This window comes from Arachis hypogaea, chromosome 3 (genome assembly GCF_003086295.3).
Source record: "Arachis hypogaea cultivar Tifrunner chromosome 3, arahy.Tifrunner.gnm2.J5K5, whole genome shotgun sequence".
Taxonomy (NCBI): domain Eukaryota; kingdom Viridiplantae; phylum Streptophyta; class Magnoliopsida; order Fabales; family Fabaceae; genus Arachis; species Arachis hypogaea.
Window position 1 is genome coordinate 34275937 of NC_092038.1, and position 5554 is coordinate 34281490.

The following is a 5554-nucleotide window of genomic DNA, read 5'->3' on the forward strand; positions in this document are numbered from 1 at the left end:
TTTTCTGAGATCCCTATGGAGATGCTACTTTTGATTGGTTGTGTTATGGAGGGAAAGGAAGTATATTTTCCTCGATTGATTCGACAGTGTATGTGGCGAGCACATATTCGTGGCCTACTTCCGTTTCCCACCTTGGTTACCAGTATGGCCGCCTTAGCTGAGGTCCCTTGGTTGGATGATGATGTGACACCACCACCCCCAGATGACGATGACAAGGAGGTTACTATTCCTTGGGGTGGTTGGGTGCACGAGAAGCCCCCGGCTAGACGCCGATCTAGGGCTAGAGCAGTGGTAGGGACAGCTGGACCTTCAGCAGCCCCATCTTCTTCTACAACAGCTCCATCTTCTTCGACAGCCCCTTCTTCAGCACCTGAGCCCACATATCTACTGGTTCAACGTCTGTTTCGGTTTCTGGAGCGCGAAAAGCGCTACATCAGGCGCCAACTGGATCGGATAGATCAGGCACTCATCTCCCTAGGCGTTGAGTTACCTCCCCTTCCAGACTCTTCAGCCTCCGATGAGCAGGATCATCAGGAGGAGGATGCTGACGCATCGACTCAGCAGGTTGCACCTCCAGCTGCACCTGCCACCACAGAGACTCCGCAGCCCCATGAGGAGCCGGTCCCACAGCCTCCGCCAGAGTAAGCACCTATCATTGTACCTTTCCCTAATCCTCCGGTTTAGCATCGAGGACGATGCTCGATCTTAAGTGTGGGGAGGTCACCGGTAGCATCATTAGAGGACCGGTGAATATTTTAGTTATGCTTTCCTAGTTATCGTACTTTGCATACCTTTGTATATATTTGATGCATTTTGAGTTTATTTCGGATACTCTTACTATTTTGGTACATTTTGGACACCTTTACTGCTTATTTTGGATTTTAGATGTTTTGGATGCTTTTGGATATTTTAGATACTTTAGATGCTAGATTCCATACTTTTAGTTGGATTTTTCTTTATATACTTTTGCATACCCTTCTTTTTAGCTTATAGTGTGATTAGAAATCATGTTTGGAATTGTTAAAACTTAGTCACCCTTTTCGCATAAAAAAAATTGGTTTTAAGTGAAAAAGAAAAGGGTAAACTAAAGAATTTTTTGAATTTTTCAATCACAACAATGCTTAGTCAAATATTGAGATTTTCCAAGAAACCACTTATAGGGCACCAACCCAATTGATTGAAGAAAAAAAAATATTTTGAGGTAACCTGCTTGAATTTCATACTTTGTGAAGCATGTATTGAATTAAGAACACAAGCTTGTGAGACTTGAGCTTATTGATGTGGTTACATTTTATAACCACTTATTTTCCATTCTTGTGTGCAATTGTTCTCTTTCTATGATTGTGATCCTTGATTTGCTTGATTCTATATGTCCATTTATTTCTTGTATTCATGCATTTGTATGATTGAGGTCACTATTTCATTAGCCCACATACCCAAATAGCCTACCTTTTACTCTCCATTGTTAGCCAGTTTTGTGCCTATGCTTAACTAACTTGTTCTCATTTTAGCTCATTACAAGTCCAAGGCGAAAAACCAATGAAAGTCCCTTGCTTGGATCTTTGATTAGTCTAGGCTAGTGAGAGAGTTTATTATTCAAAGTTGGGAAGGCTTGGGAACATTGGATGGGATAAAAAGGGTAGTACACTTCTATATTTAGGAATTGGGAACATATTCATGTATTGATTGAATGTATAAGACCTTATGCAATTGATGCCCTTGTAGAAAGTATAAAAAGAAAATAAAAAGAAGAGAAAAATAAAATGAAAAAAAAGGGAATATAGAAAAAAAAGAGAAGAAAAATAATAAAAGGGGACAAAATGCCCCAAAGTGAAGTTCAATAAAAGGGAATCAATGCATAAGTGTTACGAATCAAGAAATAAGATGCATGAATATGTAAGAAAAAGTGAAGAATGGGTAGTTAGAGTAGTTTGAATTTGTATAGATTATTATATAGTTAGGTGGGAAAGTCTATGATAATCCAAGATCTAAACTCCAGTCCACTTAACCATAAATGATCCTACCTTGACCCTAACCCCATTACAACCTAAATGAAAGATCTCATGATGAATGTATGCATGCATTGAATAGGTGTTGATTGTTAGAAGGAAATCAAATTTTGGAAAGTATGATTAGAAGGGAAGTGAGTAAATTAACCCTTAAACACTTGAGTGCATAGAGCGGATACACATCCGGTGAGGGTTCAAAAGTTCAATCACATGTGTTCACTCATATTATCTATATTCTTGCAAGCATGAATTTCTTTTGATAATTCAATACAATTGTGGTTTGGACTTGATCCCTATTGCCCTAGCTCTTGTGCCTACACATGTCTCTTGGGAATTGATATGTTTGGACTAAGCATTCCCACTTGCTTTAGATAATTGCATTTAGGTAGGTTCATATAGTTTAGTGCATTCAAATAAATGTCATACCCCTTAGTTCCTTCTTATTTTAGCATGAGGACATGCTAAGGTTTAAGTGTGGGGAGGTTGATAAACCCCAATTTGACGGTTTATCTTGTATTGAATTTAGAGTATTTTGATGATCTTTTCTCGCATTTAACCTATGAATTAGCATGGTTTTGTAATCTCTCCCGTATTTGTACTTAAGTGCAAAAACATGCTTTTTAAGCCTTATTTTGATGAATTCTAATTCCTCTTTGATTCCATAAGATGCCTTGATGTGTTTGCTAGTAATTCCAGGATTGAAATAGGCTAGGCATGGATCAAAGGGAGCAAGAAAGGAAGCATACAAGTGGAGAGAAGCATGAAAAGTCAAAGAAGTGAAATCAGCCAAGCACGCGCACGCGCACAAGGCGCTCGCGCGCACATTGCAGAATCGGCCTGGGGCACGCACGCGTACCGTGCGCGCACGCGTCGCAGTCGGCATATGACTTCATTAAAACAACACGTGCCTGTCGCTTTGGAAGGGTTTCTGAACCCATTTTGGCGCCAATTGCTGATAGAAAGGAATAAAAGGATCAAGGATTGAAGGGAGAAGGAAGTAAGTTCATTACCATTAGTCATAGTTTTAGTTTTAGAGAGAGAAGCTCTCACTTCTCTCTAGAATTAGGATTAGGTTTAGGTTAATCTCTCTTCTTAGATCTAGGTTTAATTCATGCTTTGATTCACTTTTCTTTTATCAATTCTTAATCTTCCCCTCTTCCTCTTTCTAGTTATGTGCTTTAATAATTGTAATTCTTCATTTTGTTTTGGATAGATTGTTGTTTCTTTGTTTTCTTTCAATAATGCAATTTGAGGTAATTCATGATAATTGTGATTTCCTTGATTGTTGTTGTTAATTCTTTGCAATAATTGTTGTTAGATTCTAGTCTTGTTCTCAATTTACTATGCTTTTCTCTTGTGCCTTCCAAGTGTTTGATGAAATGCTTGGTTGGATTTTAGTGTAGGTTTTGTTCCTCTTGGCCTAGGTAGAGTAATTAGTAACTCTTGAGTTATCTAATTCCCTTGTTGATTGACAATTAGAAGTTGCTAATTGATTTGAATGCCTCTAAAGCTAGTCTTTCTTTTAGGATTTGATTAGGACTTGAGGAATCAAATTGATTCATCCACTTAACTTTCCTCCATGTTTAACTAAGTGGGAGTAATGGACAATTTGTCATCACAATTGAGGAGGATAAATAGGATAGGACTTCTAGTACTCATATCTTGCCAAGAGCTTTGCTAGTTGTTAGTTTATTTTCTTTGCCATTTATATTTCTTGTCTAAAATCTTAAAAACCCCAATTATAACTCACAACCAATAACAAGACACTTTATTGCAATTCCTAGGGAGAACGACCCGAGGTCCAATACTTCGGTTTATAAATTTTAGGGGTTTGTACTAGTGACAAACAACTTTTTTTATGAAAGGATTATTGTTTGGTTTAGAAACTATACTTTACAATGAGATTTCATTAGTGAAATTCTAAACCGTCAAAAATCTAATCATCAAGGTGTGGCTGGGGAAGGAGGTAAGGTTGGCGAATCGCAACTAATGAGGCGAGGATGATCATACGGCAACGAGGAGGCGAGGCGATGATCCTCTGTGAGGAAGACTGGTCTCTCTTTGGCAGGAGTGGCAAAGAAACAAAACCCTAACATAAAATGATGCATTTATACGTTTTTATTCAATATTTATCCAAATTGATTCTTAAATAATTTCAAATCAGACCTATTAGTCCTTAACAAATTTTAGTAGTTTTGTATATCTCCAATAATTATTGATATAAGTCAAATTGTCCTCTGTTAACTTTGTTGGGAATAAGTAGTATGACCACAATCCAATCAATCACGTGTTAAATAATTTGTTATTGTTATTATATTAAAATGTTAATATAATAACGTCCTTGATTAAATTTATAGATTTATCATTGTGATAGTGATCAAAATATTGAGAGATAAATCTTTTATAATTTAATCTAAATTATTCTTGGTCATAGGATTATTAAAAAGGACATTAATAATCCGAAAAAGATCAATATATATAATTATCTTCATTGGACGAAAATTAATAAATCTCATTTATTAAATTATATATATAGATGGTACATATAGAGATATGACCATTGATCACTCTGAGAATTTCTAATGGTTATAATTACCGCATATTTGTCAATAGGATATTCTCAAGATGAATATAGTAATAGAGTTTCCTTTGACCTGTGACTATCATAGTAATTAACAATGTATTTATCATACTTTGACTCCGGACACCTAATACCCTAGGGTGCTAGTTGAATGGATATTGGGTATGATTTAAATACTTGTAGAATTAATGATTAGTCAATAAGGAATCCGTCAACTCTCGGTAAAGAGTTTGAGCTCTATGATTATAATGACTGAAATGAATAAAACCTTGGCCAAGGGGATTGAATGAATGAAGAAATGAGTTTCTTAGGTCATTCACAGTTCATTATAATAATGGTAACAAGTTAGAGTTTGACAATTAAACCATACTCTAAGGGTTAACCAAGAGCTGGAAAGATGGAAGGAATTATACTTTATTCTTCTGAGGTTCTTAGTAAAAATATATTACTTCATACTATCAAGTTATTGAGGAGTGTTGCTAGATGCCAATCTTGATTAGTAAATTTAGAATGACTAATGTAAGACCCAGAACCTTTGAAAAGTCTTATTATGATCAAGTCTCAAATCATATAGTTATTTATAGCCTTAATTTCAGAAATCATTTTATTAAAGATAATTAAGGCAAGTTTTGATTTATTGGATTTGAGATAAGTTATGATTATCATCCAATTTTACAATTATTGGATTATTTTCTATATTTAAATTATAAAGTTGACAGTTATGAAATAATAGGAATTTTACATGATTTGGATTAGATAAGTAATATTTTTAATATTAATGTTGTTATTTTGGAAAATAGAGAAATTAATTATATTATTTCTAAATTTTAGATTTGGACATTTTATTGAAAATAAAGTGTGAAATTGATGAGCAAATAGTATTTTTTTATACACTATTATTGTTAGATTAGAATTTATTTCTAATTACTACATTATACCTATTTTTGGTGAAATTACAAAAATG